Below are 16,417 nucleotides of genomic sequence, written 5' to 3' on the forward strand. Positions count from 1 at the left end.
TTCAGGCATCTGACTGATCACCTATTGTAAGAGAGATTATTTGGGATACAGCAAGACAACTGAACATAAAATTTCACCTATAAACCCATAAGGTCAGATTTCCCGTGTATCCATGAGTCACCATTTGGTCATTAGTGTCAGAGTTCCCATTGTTCCTCTGGAGACTTCTGAAAGTTTGCAGATTCATGTTCCAATTAAGATACATGAAGTAAAAGTTCCAATCTTTTAAACATTTAGAATCTTAAAGTAAATGATGCCAGAGGCCTATCACATAAGTAAACATATTCATTGCATGGGGTTGGGGGTGAGAGGCAGGGGTTTAACTGAAAGAGGTTTATCATCCGCTTTACCAAATGTCTCTATAAATATCCATCTCAAACCACATTTTAACCAATTCAACTATGTTTATCAATGCACAACTGTTTCCAGATGCTACTCCTAATATTAAAATTGCATCCTTCACATTAGAAAAGAATACTTACTGAAAAAAATAAACTATATAATACTGTCTTAAATCCTTGTCCACCAATTCATTAACCTACTAATAAGGAAATGTTACTTTTACAAATATACCTTTTAAAATATTTAAAGTGCCATGAATTTTTAAGGCAAAATTTCTAAATGTTTTATTAGTAACCCATGAATTACTATTTTTCATGGTAAGAGAGAATTATTTCTGAAATTAATCAAATACAATGGTTCTTAAAGTGTGGTTTTGAGATCACTTGCATCAAAATCACAACTTTTAAAACTGTTTTTGATCCTGACAGCAAAACTTACATAGAGTAAAATTCATAAATCTTAAGTACAACATTCAGTGAGTTCTGACCAAGGCACACACTTGTTTGACCCAACCCGTAGCAAGGTGCAGAACATTATTATGACTAGAGAAAGTTCTCATGATCTTTTCTAATCAATACCTCCCCCTACTCCCGGAGGCAACCAGTGTTCTCATTTTTTTCACCATTGAGCTTTATATGGCTTAACTGAGAATTCCGTTGTGTCAAGCTTTTACTCAGCTTAACGCTTCTGAAATTCATCCAGCAGTTTGTTCCTTTTTATTGCTGAGTACCACTGTGTAACTGTGTGGGAGTTTATAGTTCAGTTTATTCATTTTTGTGTTAATGAACACCTGGCCTATTCCTGTGTTTTGGCTACTATGAATAAAGCTGCTATCCATGAACATTTCTGTGTAACATTTTTTGTGGATATCATCTTTCTTTCTGCTGAGTAAATATCTAGGAGTAGAAATGCTTCTTATACACCCTGCAGTTTTACTCCTAAGTATCCACCCAAGATATACTACCTATAAAAGGATATCCACAAAAAGACTTCTATAAAAACATTTGTCACACTTTACCCAGAGTGACAATACCATTCTGCACTCCCCCACAAGATGTAAGAGTTTTGGTTGCTCCATATCCTTCCAACATTGGGTTTTGCCTACTTAATCATTTCAACCATTCTGGTGTTTATATAGTGGAGTCTCATTTTAGTTTAATTTTCATTTCCTAGATGATTGATAATATTGAGTACTTTTTCCTGTGCATGTTAAGACCATTTGTAGATCTTACTTTGTCTGCTCATAACTTTTTGCCAGTTTTTTAATTGGATTATTTATCCTTTTATTATTGACTTACAGAAAATCTTCATATATTCTGAGTTTTTACATCTTCTGGATACCTGTCCTTTATCTGAAATGTATTTTGTAATATTTTCTCTCATTCTGTGGTCTACCTATGCATTTTCTTAATTGTGTCTTTTGGTAAGCAAAAGGTCTTGATGAAGTAAAACTTACCAATTTTTAATTTATGGTGATTCCTTTTATGGCCTGTCCAAGAAACCTTTACTCATCCCCAAGATATTCTCTTATGATTGCTCCTACAAGGATTACGATACGGTCATATTTAGATCAATGATCCATATTATGTAAGACAGGAGATAGGAGTTAAAGTTCATTTTTTCTTCCGTATTGATAGTTAGTTGTTCCAACATCATGTGTTGAAAAGATTTCCTTTCCTCAAATGGTACCTTTCCTCAAATGTCCATATTAGTGCAGTTCCATTTCTAGGCTCTCTCTTTTAAGCTATCCTTATGCTACTACCACACAGTACTGATAAAGCATATGTTTAAAATATAGATTCCTATACCCCACCCCAGACCTACTTTCTGGACAGTCCAGAAATACGAAGTTCTAACAAGCTTCCTAGTTGATTTTTCTGCACCGTAAAGTCTGAGAAGGGCACTATTTTAATATTGCTTCTCTAAAACTGAGACAAATCAATGAGTTCACAAAGTAATGAGTCCACATGGGAAGACCAGTGAACCTGGAATTAGGAAAATGAGTTCTCATTCAAGATGTGCTACTCAAAAGTGAGGTATCATTTTATTTATCACAACTTAGGGCCCACAATTCTTCACATGTAAAACAAGAGGGTAGGACCAGACCCAACCATTCAGGTGTGGACTGAGTGCCCACACTCCCTAGGAATTACAGATGTAAAGATGAAAAGGCAAGTCTTCCCTCAAGAAGAACACAGTCTAGAACAGGGTTATCAAAGAACTTTGTGCAGTAAAAATAGTCTATTATCTGCGCTGTGCATCTGGCCATCGTTCATCACATGTGGGTATTAAATGCTTGAAATGTGGCTAGTGAGACCATGGAATTAACTTTTAATTTTACATAATTTTGAGTAATTTAAATTAAATAGTTACATGTGGCTAGTGGTTATCATATTGGGCAGCACAGGGAATTTTAAAAATAATTTAAAAGAAGATTAATTTAAAAATTAGTTAATGAGTATCAACTTCCTAGTTTTGATATTGTCCTACAGCTATACATCACTACTAGGGGAAGGTACATTAGTAGTACATGGATTCAGTAGTACATAGTATTTTTGTAACTTTCCTTGAGTCTATAATTATTTGAAAATAAGAAGTTTTTTTTTTAATTAAGTAATTTGACAGAGTTCACAAGCAGGCAGAGAGGCAGGCAGAGAGAGGAAGGGAAGCAGGCTCCCCACTGAGCAGAGAGCCTGATGTGGAGCTTGATCCCAGGACCCTGGGATCATGACCTGAGCCAAAGGCAGAGGCTTTAACCCACTGAGCAACCCAGGCACCCCTGAAAATAAAAAGTTTTAAAAAGCAAATTAAAAAAATCGGTAAATGCCACATACATAAAAAAGTCTTGTGAGTCTGAGAACTGCTCCAAGAATAAACAAAATATGGGAGGAAGGGAAGGTGCAGGGGGTACAGAGAGAAAGAAAACTTGGACTAGACTGTGAAGGAATTTTCTGTGTCTAATAAGTGTATTTAGCTTTTATCTCAAGATCAGTGGATGTCAGATCAGTGATGGTCTGAAACAGAGCCCCCCTCGTCTATAGTAAAATGAAAAAAGGTACAATGAAGTAAGAATTTTTTTCTTTTTTATTGACATGTCACTTACATACAAGTCATTAATTTAAGTCCACTGCTCGATTAATTTATATATGTGAATATACCCATGTAGACACCACTAAGATGAAGATATAGAACATTACCTCAACAGGATCTCTCAAGGTCCCTGCCACTTAATCCCTTGGAATTTCTTTCAAAAATATATATTCAAAGAAGAATATATATTTCCAAGGAAGACAAACAAATGACCAACAAGTACATAAAAAGGTGTTCAACATCATTAATCATCAGGGAAATGCAAATCAAAACCATAATGAGATCTCACCTCACAACTATTAGAATAACTATTACCAAAAAAGGCAAAAGATAACAAGTGTTAGTAAAGATATAGAAAAAAGGGAACCCTTGTACACAATAAATGAGAATGTAAATTGGTATAGCCATTATGGAAAACATTATGGAAGTTCCTCAAAAATTAAAAAGAGAAGTACCAAAGGATCTAACAATCCCACTTCTGGATATTTATCTGAAGGAAATGAAAACACTATCTGCAATCCTGTGTTCACAACAGCCAAGACATGCAAACAACCTAAGTGTCCATCGACAGGTGAATGGGTAAGGAAAATGTGACACACATATGTATATATGCAACGAAATATATATACTTACATATATAGGTACATAATGGAATATTATTCAGCCTTTAAAAAAGAAGGAAATCCTGGTATTTGTGACATGAATCAACCTGGAGGACATTATGTTAAGTGAAATAAGCCAGATACAGTAAGACAAATAATGCATAATCACACCCACATGTAGAAACTAAAAAAGTTGAACTCATAATAACAGAGGGTAGCAAGGTAGCCGCCAGTGGCTAGGAGATAGGGGAAATGGGACGTGCTCATCAGGGGTACAGACATTCGGTTTTAAGATGAATAAGTTCTGGAGACTTAATGTACAGTACGATGACTGTAGTTAATAATAATTTGTTGTATACTTGCAATTTGCTAAGAGAGAAGATCTTAAAATCTTTTGTTCTTGCCACAAAAAGTAACTATGTGAGGGGATGGATATGCACATTAGCTTGGCCACAGTAGTAATTTCACATTGTATACATATCGAAACAATTTACTGTATACCATAAATACGTATAATATTTATTCATCAATCATACCTCAATAAGGCTGGAAAATATATGTTTATATAGATTTAATATATTTAATATATATTTTATATATTAAATATGTTTTTATATATTATATATATATAAAATATATGTTTATACTGAAAACTATGCTATTACCTCACACATTGCTGGTGGGAATGTAAAATTGTACAGTCCCTTTGGAAAACAGTTTGGCAGCTCCTCAAATAGTCAAAACACAGAGTCCCTCCATGATCCAGCAACACCACCTAGGTATATACCCAAAAGAACTGAAAACACATGTTCACACAAAAACATGTACATGGATGTTTGTTGCGGCAATACTCGTAATAGCCAGTGAGTCAAAACAAGCCAAATGTCCATGTGAATGATGAATGGATAAGTAAAATGAGCTTGTCCACACAAGGGAATGTTATTCAGCAATACAAAGATATGAAGTACTGCTATAGCATGGGTAACACTTGAAAACCTTGAAGCCTGACCCAAAAGGTCACATATTGTATAATCCTACTTATATGAAATGTCAAGAAGCAAATCCATAGAGACAGAAAGTAGATCAGTGGTTGCCAGGAGTGGGGAGAGGGAATGAAGTGTGATGGCTAATGGGTATGAGTTTTTTGGGGGGATGATACTCTTGAATTAGATTTTGGAGATGATTGCACAACTTTGTAAATATGCTAAAAAGCAATGAATTATACACTTTAAAAGGGTGTTTTGTGACATACAAATTATATCTTAATAAAAAATACAAATAAAAAATGAAAGGGAAAGCAAAAAATTACGCTATAAATGTAAAATGTTTGACATCTCCAGATTTAATCAATGCTCTGTTGGCAAACACTTTTTAAAAATTTATTTTAAAATAATTATATAACCATTTGTACACATTATATAACTATTTTATACACATAGCCCCATCTAATACTCACTAATTTATAAAGTAAGTGGCATTAAAATAATTTAGTAATTTGTCCATAGTCACATAGTTAAGAAGTGGTGAGGCAGGATTCTAACTTAATATAATCAAACTCCAGAGCCCAGGTCCTTAACTATTTTCATATAGTGCTTCTCTACCTCCCCCCTCCCTTGCAGAAAGAAAGAAAGAAAGAAAGCAAGCAAGCAAGCAAGCACAGTATGGTGCATTTGTACCATATATGGTACATTTTAGCAAAACCACGTCTTCAACTACAATTCTGTTTCAATTTAGATCTTATTGTCCTGAACATATGTAGGTAATAATATCTAGCCCAGAAAACTTATTTTCTCATAAGGCCCCTGTTCACAGAAGACAAAAACATCAATCAGAAGCCATATGCAAATAAAAAGCAACTTGATTTATAGTTTTCTCATAAAACAAAATATTCAAATAATCTGCTTTAAACACGTGTTAAATGTTTGAGGTAGAATCCTACTGTTAGGGATTGTTTAGAAAGACTGAAAAGAAAAAAGAGGGCTCACAATTTAAAAAATTACCACAGAGCTACAGTAACCACGATAGGGTGGTATTGGCATAAAGAAAGACATGCAGATCAATGGAATCAAACTAAGAGCCCAGAAATAAACCCTTACATTTGTGACCAACTGGTTTTCAACAAGGATGCCAAAACCATTCAGTGGGGGAAAGAACAGCTTTTCCAACAAATGATGCTGGGGCAATGGGATAGTCACATGCAAGAGAATGAAGTTAGACCCCTACCTTGTAACACATACAAAAATTAACTCAGAAAGAACCGTATCCTAGCTCAACATAATAGCTAACACTTTAAAACTCTTAGATATGAAACCAAAAGCACAAGTGACAAAATAAAAATATATTCAATTTCAAAATTAAAAATTTTTGTGCTCAAAGGGCACCATCAAGAAAATGAAAAAATGGAGTGCCTGGGTGGCTCAGTGGGTTAAAGCCTCTGCTTTCGGCTCAGGTCATGATCCCAAGGTTCTGGGATGGAGCCCCACACTGGGCTTCCTGCTGAGTGGGGAGTCTGCTTCTCCCTCTCCCACTCTCACATCCCCCTGTCTGTACTTTCTCTCGCACTCTGTCAAATAAATAAGATCTTTCAAATAAATAAATAAACCATGTGAGACATGACCTCATATCTGTCAGGATGGCTAAAATAAAAATGACAGTCAATAACAAGCGTTGGTGGGGAGGTGGAGAAACTGGAGCTCTCATATACTGCTGGTGGGATTAAAAAATGGTACCACCCCTTTGGAACAATTTGGCAGTTCCTTAAAATGTTACACATAGAGTTACCATATGACCAAGCATTTCTACTACATATACTCAAGATAACTAAAAACAACTTTTCGCACACAAAAACTTGTATGTCAATGTTCACAGCAGGAATATTCGTAATATCCAAAAAGGGAAAGAACCCAAATGTATATCAGCTGATGAAGGGATAAATTAATTGTGGTATATTCACACAACAGAATATAACTCAGCAATGAAAAGGAATAAAATACTGATACAGGATGGATGAAACTTGAAAACATTATACAGTGTGAAAGAAGCCAATCACAGAAGACAGCATATTGTATGATTCCCATCTACTTTAAATTCTGGAACACGAAAATTTAGAGAGACTGAAAGTAAATTAGCGGTTGCCAGGGGCTGAGGAAGATGAGGAATGTCTGCTAATGGCCGTGGGGGGGGCGCCGCAGGTAGGGGAGGTATTTGTTCTTTCAGGGATGAGATGTTCTGAGATTAGACTATGGTGATGGTTGCACAACTCTACAAATATACTAAAACCACTGAATTTCACTTTAGCCTTTACGGTATATGAACTGTATCTCAACTGCCCAGTTTAAAAAAAAAAAAAAAAAAAAAGAAAGAAAACATTTGATGGAAGTCTCTTTGGGTAATTTGAAATTCTCTACCCATTCATCTTTTCCACCAGTTTATATGTCTGTTTGTTTTCAACATAAAATTCTTTTTTTTTTGGTTACCAATCATCCTCAATTTTCCTAATACAGAAAATATGTGAAGCTACCAAGAATAAGTACTAGCATTTTTTTTTTTTTTTTTTTTTAAGTAGGTCTAGGGGCACCTGGGTGGCTCAGTAGGTTAAAGTCTCTGTCTTTGGCTCAGGTCATGATCCCAGAGTCCTGGGATCGAGACCCGCATCATCGGACTCCTTGCTCAGAGGGAGCCTACTTCTCCCTCTCCCTCTGCCTGCTGCTCCCCTTGCTCCTTCGTGCTCTGTGTCTCTCTGACAAATAATAAATAAAATCTTTATAAATAAATAAATAAAATATTTTAGTTGAAAACACTTTATGGTACATTGCTTAAACATAATTTGTCCATGGTTTGTGGAAAATCTTTTCAACCCTATACTTAATTCTGTTTTGCTGCTGCTTAATGTATTCCTAAGTATTTTACAATTATTTAAAGTGTTTTATGGAACAGCTACATAGGCAGTTTTTAAATATGTTCTATTTCTTTATCTGAGATCTCTAGTAAATCCTTAGCTTTCTCAAATCAAAATGACTTAACCCACTGAACTAGAGGAGGATCCACAGAAATGATAACACAACTAAGCTTAAATCTCTGGTCTGGGTCACAGCCATTTTTATCCCTAGCATAATTATAACAAATGCAATTTTATCCTCCTTAATGGCTTATTTAACAGTTTTTAACAGTTTTTCCTTATAACAAAAATCACATATACCTAGAAATATATACCTAGAAAGCCAGACACAAAGAATAAAATGAAACTACTCTCAATCACGTCACTTGACCAGAATCCACAAGAATACTGTTGACATTCTTACAGATTTCTTATGGATTTTTTTTTTCTGCACACTCCTGAGTTTTAACAAATGTTAGACCACAAGCAATTCTGTATTCTGCATTTTATGTAAGGTGAGCATTTCTCCATCATTAAATATACAAAATCGTGATTATAGCTTGTATGTTTGACATCATGAATGTGTATGCTCTATCATCTTATTTAATGTGTTAGGCATCTTTGCCCTCTGTATTTTGCTATATAAGTTATTATTTGTATTTATCATCTTCAGCATATTTTAGGTTAATAATCCTCTACCTATAATGTCCTATTACTTGGTCTACCTGTTCGACTCATTAAATCATGAAATCTGGCACATCTGTATTATATAGTTCGGGATAACACAGGGGTGCTTTTCATTGCCCCAAGAATCCTTCCTCTATGTGTTTGGTTTCAGCAGCTGCTTTCCATCTTGGTGGGCACTTGGGGACTTATTTATGAGTGTGCTATGTTGTCTTCTGCTTTGTGTAACTGCTATCTGAAGTCCTCATTTCTAAAAAAATTAAATTAAATTAAATTAAGTAAATAAAGTCCTCATTTCTTTTGCCATTACGGAAATGTTACATGCTTTAGCAACGTCTGTTGACTGCTTCCTGTCAATTGCATCGCCACCAAACTTGCTGCTCTCAGTCAGGGTGTTTCCTAAATGCCAACCCGGAGATACTATAACATATATAAGGAAAGGAAATTAATAAAGTTCTGCCATGGAGCTTTCACTGTGAAGTTGAGTCAAATGGTACCTCAAGAAGAAGAAACAAGCCAAAGGTTTTAAATATTTACAAACTACACAAGTAACCAATCTATATAAAAATGATTTTCAAAGAGTACAGAAATACATAAAGTTAAATGGAAAAGTTACTCAGCTCTACAATCATGCTTTCTAGGAATACTCACTGTAAACAGTTTGGAATTTGTTAGACCCTTTTCTTGCTCCTGTCCATACAAACTACAAACACTCCTAGCTAAGAAATTATAACGAAATTCCACACATTAAGTTTTTAAAAGTTTGGGGCACTTGGGTGGCTCAGTCAGTGGAGTGTCTAACTCTTGATTTTGGCTCAGGTCATGATCTCAGGGTTGTGGGATAGAGCCCCATGTAAGTCTCCGTACTCCGCGGGAGAGTCTGCTTGAGATTCTTTCTCTCCCTCTGCCTCTGTTCCTCTCCTACTTCTCTCTAAAATAAATAAATAAATCTTTAAAGAAATTCAATTGCAAAAGTAATTCCTGCTCTTTGCAAAAATTTTAAACAGCACAGAGGTATATGAAGTACCAATGACCCCTCTGCTTTTAACAGTCTGGTGATATCAATTCCAGACATTTTCCCTATATAAGTCCAAGCAATTACTTATGTACATATTAGTAACGGCTACACTGAAAGAACAGGACATAAAATAGAAATACTATAAAATACCTTCCATGGTCAGTTCAAATCTCTGTAGGGTGATCCTGCTCCTTAGATAAAATTTAGGGTGGATGGGGCACCTGGGTGGCTCAGAGGGTTAAAGACTCTGCCTTCGGTTCAGGTCATGATCCCGGGGTCCTGGGATCGAGCCCTGCATTGGGCTATCTCCTTGGTGGGGAGCCTGCTTCCTCCTCTCTCTCTCTGCCTGCCTCTCTGCCTACTTGTGATCTCTCTTTGTCGAATAAATAAATAAAATCTTAAAAAAAAAAATTTAGGGTGGATCCCATGACTTTACTGATAACAATTATACAAAAGAAATCCTCTACTTATTTTTAGTCACCAACAATCATTGAGAATATCTCAATATGGTTCCTTTGATGCAGGTAATGCCTCTCCCCATAGTGCCTCTGATATTCTCTCCCCTACCCCTAGTCTTTGTCTGTTCTTAAGGCTTCCTCTGTCCTTAAGGCTTCCAGTCCCTTTATTTCTGCTGACGTAGCCCTGCCCCTGATGGGAGGCCTGTAGCAGAGTGTCCAGTGCTCCTCCTGACATACTGTGGACCCATGTCTGGTCCACAGAAACATGTACCTCTCAATTAGAAATTTACCATACAAGTCATATTCACATATGTGCAAAAGGACATTTATTCAAGGATATTCTTTACAAAATTGTTTCAAGTAGCAAAGGACAAGGAAACACCTCAAAGGCTTACCAAATGAATGATTTTTTTCTTTTTTAAAGGAGAATGATTGGAGCACTTGGGTGACAGTCGGTTAAGTGTCTGACTCTTGGCTTTGGCTCAGATTGTAATCTCCGGTTACTGAAATCAAGCCCTGTGTTGGGCTCCGTGGTCAGCAGGGAGTCTGCTTGGGACTCTGTCTCCCTCTCCCTCTACCCCTTCCCCCGCTCTAAAATAAATAAATAGGGGTGTGTGGCTGGCTCAGTTGACTGAGCATCCAACTCTTGGTTTCAGCTCAGGTCATGATCTCATGGTCATGGGATCGAGCCCCTGCGCTGGGCTCTGCTCAGCACAGTCTGCTTGAGATTCTCTCCCTCTCCTCCTCCCCTCAACATGCTCTTTCTCTCTCTCAAATAAATACATAAAATCTTTTTAAAAATAATAATACAATAAATAAATATCTTAAAAGAATGATTAAATATGTCACAGTATTATTTTGAATCATCTGAAATTGCCCACATTTGAGATTTTCTGCTTCTAGAAACTATAATTTCAGATGGTTCAATCTAAAACAGACTGAATCATAATATCTAAATATTCAATCTAAATATATGTATGTGTTTATATATGTGTATAATACAAATGTATGTATATAACATATATGTATGTGTGTGTATATATATATCTGTAATTACAAAATGGGCTGTATTGTGTCTCCCTCAATTCACTGTTTAAGTCCTAAACCCTAGTACTGTGGAATGTGACTGCATTTGGAAATAGGGCCTTTTTCTTTTTTAAGATTTTATTTTATTTATCTGACAGAGAGACAGAAAGAGAGGGAACACAAGCAGGGGGAGTGGGAGAGGGTGAGGCAGGCTTCCCCCTGAGCAGGGAACACGATGCGAGGCTCAATCCCAGGACCCTGGGATCATGACCTGAGCCGAAGGCAGATGCTTAACAACTGAGCCACCCCGGCACCCCAGAAATAGTGTCTTTAAAGAGGTAATTAAGTTAAAATGGGTTGTTAGGGTGGGCTCTAATCTAGCATGACTGGTGTCCTTACAAGAAAAGGAGATTAAGGGGTGCCTGGGTGGCTCAGTCAGCTAAATTTTAAACTATTTTTTTAAAATAATATACTGAAAAACAAAAAAGTAAATATTACTCCTAACTACATCCTTTTATTGTGGGGAGGAGAATTAAAGAACCCACTACCACCTATTCCATTTTACTCTCTCCCAGTTGAGAATCAATTCGGTACCAATTTTCTTGCTCTCTCTTCAGCATTATCTATATATTTGTATTATTATCCCATGCACATAAACTTTTTATACAAATGAAATCATGCTATATATGTCACTTTGTAACATGCTTTATTTTTCCTTAGAAATATAAACATCTTTCCAGGTAAGTCCATATCAATTTACCTTATTCTTTCTAATACCTACACAGTGTTATGAAACACAAAGCCATAATTTATTCAGCTGTTCCCCATTGACCAAACTCATTTTTTTCCTTCTTCCCCTCTTATTATTTTTGCTACTAAAAACAATTCTGAAAAAAAGACTGCAATCAACATCTTTTAAGCTTTTCTCAGTTTAAAAGGCAACAAAATTTATCTTATTGCTTAACTTGCATCTCACTGATGACTAGTGAGGCTAAATACCCTTTCACATGGTATGAATCATTTATATTTTTTCTGTGATTCGCTTTTTATTATCTTGACTTTTTCTTCCTTGTAATTTCAACTCTTACACCCTCTTCAACCTGAGCTGAAATAAAGAGTTTTCCAAGTAGCTTTATTCCTCTTTGGCTCCCCTTTTGTTAATTTATATGCATATATATCAACTGTTTCCTTGTATTATGATTGGCGATAAGTAGTATCTAATTTTTAGGGATGCCTGGCTGGAGAGTTGGTAGAGACTGTGGCTCTTGAGCTCCAGGATACGAGTTTGACCCCAACACTGGGTGTAGAGATTACTTAAACAAATAAACTTTTTAAAAAAGTAGCTGATTTTTAGAATTTGAGGTTTTCCTTTAGGCCTCTTACATGATATATTTTTGTTAACTGTTATATGAGTGTTTGAGAAGAGTGTGTATTATTAGCTCCTTAGGTATAAAGTCATAGTAAATATTTTTAAAAGTTAATGTTTGCTCTTTGAAATAAACACTGATAACAAATTACTGTTCATTTTCTTCTACTTAACATTTGCTCAGGGTATGCATATGTGTATTTGATTTTTAAGCTTTCTGCATTACTTTGTTTTATATTTGTCTGAAGTAACCAAATTTGGTTTTATACAATCTAAGGGCCTTTTTTTAAAAAAGAAGGAAAAAAAGAGAGAGAGAATTTATTCCAGTCATATTTATTGTAAACATTGTCCCATATGGTCATAGTCTGTTCTCTCTCTCCTCCCACCCTGACTTTTTTACTTTTTCTTGCCCGATTTTTTGTTTGTTTTCCTCCCTCAATACCTGTTTTCCTTTTCTACCTGTTTGATTTATGAATTTCCCTAACAATTTTAAGAGACATACTACAGTGGACATTTGATATTTTCTCCTCTCCACTTCACGAAATTCCCCAGTTTTCACTTAGGTATATACCCCTAAATCAGCCCTTGTGTTTCACTGATAGTTTATGGCAGGTCTTGAGAAGTGATTTTTTTTTCTGGCCACAGTAACTGGTCTCAGATTGGTCCACACATAGCAAACCTCAGGATTTTTCTTTGATGGTGTGGGTAGCTATGCTCTTTCCCTTTCCAATTTAAAAAGAAAGCATAAAATTTCAAATACAGACATCTTGCAAAAGAAAGAAGCCAGTTTGAGGATGAAAGTGTACACAAAGAAAAGCAAAGCTGGGAGGATAAAACAGAGAGTAAAGGAATTGCTTATCAATAATCTAAAGTATCTTAATATTAAAATTTAAATCTGTTTTCTTCCTATTAAAAACAGTATCTATGGTCTCCTCTGCTCTCACCACAAAAGTTTTAACAGACTCTATGTTACCCACCAACTGCCCACCGCCCATCTCCCATCCCAAGCACTTATTGCAACTACGTAGAATTTTAGCTCTAGAATGGCTAGTTCTCCTCCAAGATCTATTTTGCAAGTCCAACAGCTCCTTATTTTCTTCTTTGTCCTTTTGTATGTTATTTAAGAAGAACTCCTTGGTTTGATTATCTAGTCCTTTAACTTAATCATCAAGTATAACCATGCTGCTATTCGGCCTGCTATTGAAATTTTTATTTCAGAAAACATGTTTCCAATTTCCCAAAACTTTCTTATTCTCATTTATTTTTCATAGCACCCACTGCTGTTCTGTGGAAATTGCATGCTCTCAAATTTTTTAGGATATTTTTGGACAAAAATGTTATCTTTGTCCACTACATTCGGTTTGTTTTCTCAAAGATCAATTCCTCTTTATGTTCAGCTTGATGTTACTCTTTCATCCTAATGGTTTTCCTTAAATATTTAGTGAGAATCAGTTAACTGAATTGACAGATGAAGTTGGTTTCCCTAACTCAGTGATTCTTAATTCTGGATGCACTACAGAAATCATCTTTTTTTTTTTTTAAGATTTTATTTATTTATTTGACAGACAGAGATCACAAGTAGTCAGAGAGGCAGGCAGAGAGAGAGAGGGGGAAGCAGGCTCCCCGCCGAGCAAAGAGCCCGATGCGGGGCTCGATCCCAGGACCCTGGGATCATGACCTGAGCCGAAGGCAGAGGCTTTAACCCACTGAGCCACCCAGGCGCCCCCAGAAATAATCTTTTTAAAGAAAGCTCCCTCCTTGATTTTAATGTGCATCCACCACTAAGAACCAATACTTTAACACATGTAAAAATCACTCTTCTCCCTGCCATGAATGTGCATGCTGACTGTAAGAGTTCTGGCTGTCAAAACTATCACACATTGGTGAAGGAGGTGAACAATGAGATGGGTGCCTTCCGAAGGAAGGAGCTCCACATGCACAGTGACGAGCGGAAATTCTCTAAAGTATAACCCTGATTCTCTCCCGGGCCCTAAAGTCCATGATGGAGATACCCTCAGTTTATATAAATATGTTCTAGTAGCTTAGCCCTGTGAGTAAACACTATAATTAGGTATCCTAATTGGTCCTGCTACGATTGTTCTGAAGTCTGCTAATTAATTACCTTTGACCACTGCTATGATCTGAATGTTTCTTTCCCGCCTCAAAATTCGTACATTGAAATCCTAAAACTGAAGGTATTATGAGGTAGGGCCTTTGGGAAATGTTTGGGTCATGGGAGCAAAGTCCTCATAAATGGGATTAGCGCCCTTACGAAAGAGAGCCCAGAGAGCTTGCTTGCCCCTTCCACCATGTGAGGGTACAGCATGAAGTATGCAATCTGCAACCTGGAAGAAGGCCTTCACCAGAATCCAACCATGCTGGCACCATAATTTGAACTCCCAGCCTCCAGAACTGTGAGAAATAAATATCTGTTGTTTATAAGCCACTCAATCTATGATATTTTGTTATAGCAGCCTGAATGAACTAGGATAACCAACCTCTACCCCCTCCTACTTTTCAAAGGCTCTGAGTGTTGGGATCTTCCAGAATTGCAGTGGGAAGACTCACTTTCCTACTTATTCACCTTTAAGTCTATATTGAGTTGCAGATTTCTCCACACTGTATGGTTCTGCCATCAACATGATCCCACATACTTAACATTTTTCATAAATTCCTCCATTTTTTGATCTTTAGATTAAATACCATTCCCAGCTTTTGAACACTAATAAAGATGTGTCCTTATTTTCCTATTTTTAATTCTTTTTGTTACTTACCTAGATTTTGTTAAGATTACTTATTTTAGAGGAAGGGAGGGGCAGAGGGAGGACAGACGGAGTCTTAATCAAACTCCGTGATGACCGCAGAGCCTGACGCAGGGCTCAATCTCATGACCCTGAGATTGTGACCTGAGCAGAAACCAGGAGTCGTCATTCAACCGACCCCAGCACCTAGGCACCCCTGGATTTTTTCATTATACAAATAAAATAACCTTATATTAAATGACTCAGATCATACTGAAGGATTTAAGTTATAAAAGATGTAGTCTCTCACACCAACTTTTCCCTCCTGAAAGTTCCGATTAACATGACTCAAGTAATTACTGCTATATTACTATTTTTCCCTTTCCATGTTCTATTCTCTGGAAGTGGGTTCTAAGTCTAGCCCACTCAATGAGAGGGGAACTAATCTCCATCTCTTTGAGAAGGGAGTAACTAAATATATTTTTATAATTATTCTGCAAAGGATATTTGTCTCTTCTACTCCAATTTATGCATTCAATCATTTATTTATATCAGTTTGGACTCAAGGAAATATTTACTTTATCCTTTCAGTCAGAATAGAATGCTACAGTTATTTCATTGTTGAAATTGTTCAAGCTTTGGCCATTGCGCACTTTCAGGTTGGCTCCTGTGTCCTTTTCACAAGCCCTCCCCTCTCTCCCACCCCCATTTTTTTTTAGCACTTCCTTACTTTTTGGCACCATTTGATGCTCTGGGCTCATCTTGTGATATATATCATATTGATTCTGTTTCTCTGGATAACCCTAAAATAGTAGGTAATCAATAAGTATATTGGTGAAGGAATGAATGACTGGGCAAGTTACAGTAATTTTTTAAGGCTCCAAAAGCAATTCTGAGGCATAGCCACTATAATCACTAATACCCCACATACCCGTTACCTCAAATGAATGAATGAATGGTATAGGTGAATGGGAATAGTCTTGATACAGACCTAGAATCAAATCTTAAAGCTGGCATTCACTAGCTATTTGGTTTTAAAGTAAGTATTCCTTGGGGTGCCTGGCTGGCTTAGTCCATGAAGTATGCGACTCTTGATCTCAGAGTTATAGGTTCAAGCCCCATGGTGGGTGTAGAGATTAGTTTAAAAAAATCGTAACTTTTTTTAAAGTTCTTCCATAAAATAAGTAAATAAATTTCCTTGAAGTCTTGACGT

At 36.4% G+C, this 16,417-nt stretch overlaps 1 protein-coding gene across 3 annotated transcripts in view; it reads right to left on the minus strand.

Moving 5' to 3' along the window:
• The window catches only part of USF3 (upstream transcription factor family member 3), a 45,216-nt gene that overhangs the window by 21,254 nt on the left and 7,545 nt on the right, over positions 1-16,417 (minus strand). Inside the window, exon 1 of one of the 3 annotated variants that reach the window (XM_032852236.1) lies at positions 13,035-13,357. The exons of the other annotated variants lie outside the window; for them this stretch is intronic. The gene's annotated coding sequence lies outside the window, so the exon portion shown is untranslated. Of the gene's footprint in view, positions 1-13,034; positions 13,358-16,417 lie in introns of those variants that run through there. 3 annotated transcript variants of the gene reach the window in all.

The sequence above is a fragment of the Lontra canadensis genome, unplaced genomic scaffold (genome assembly GCF_010015895.1).
Source record: "Lontra canadensis isolate GAN:19392208 unplaced genomic scaffold, GSC_riverotter_1.0 scaffold6, whole genome shotgun sequence".
Classification (NCBI taxonomy): Eukaryota; Metazoa; Chordata; class Mammalia; order Carnivora; family Mustelidae; genus Lontra; species Lontra canadensis.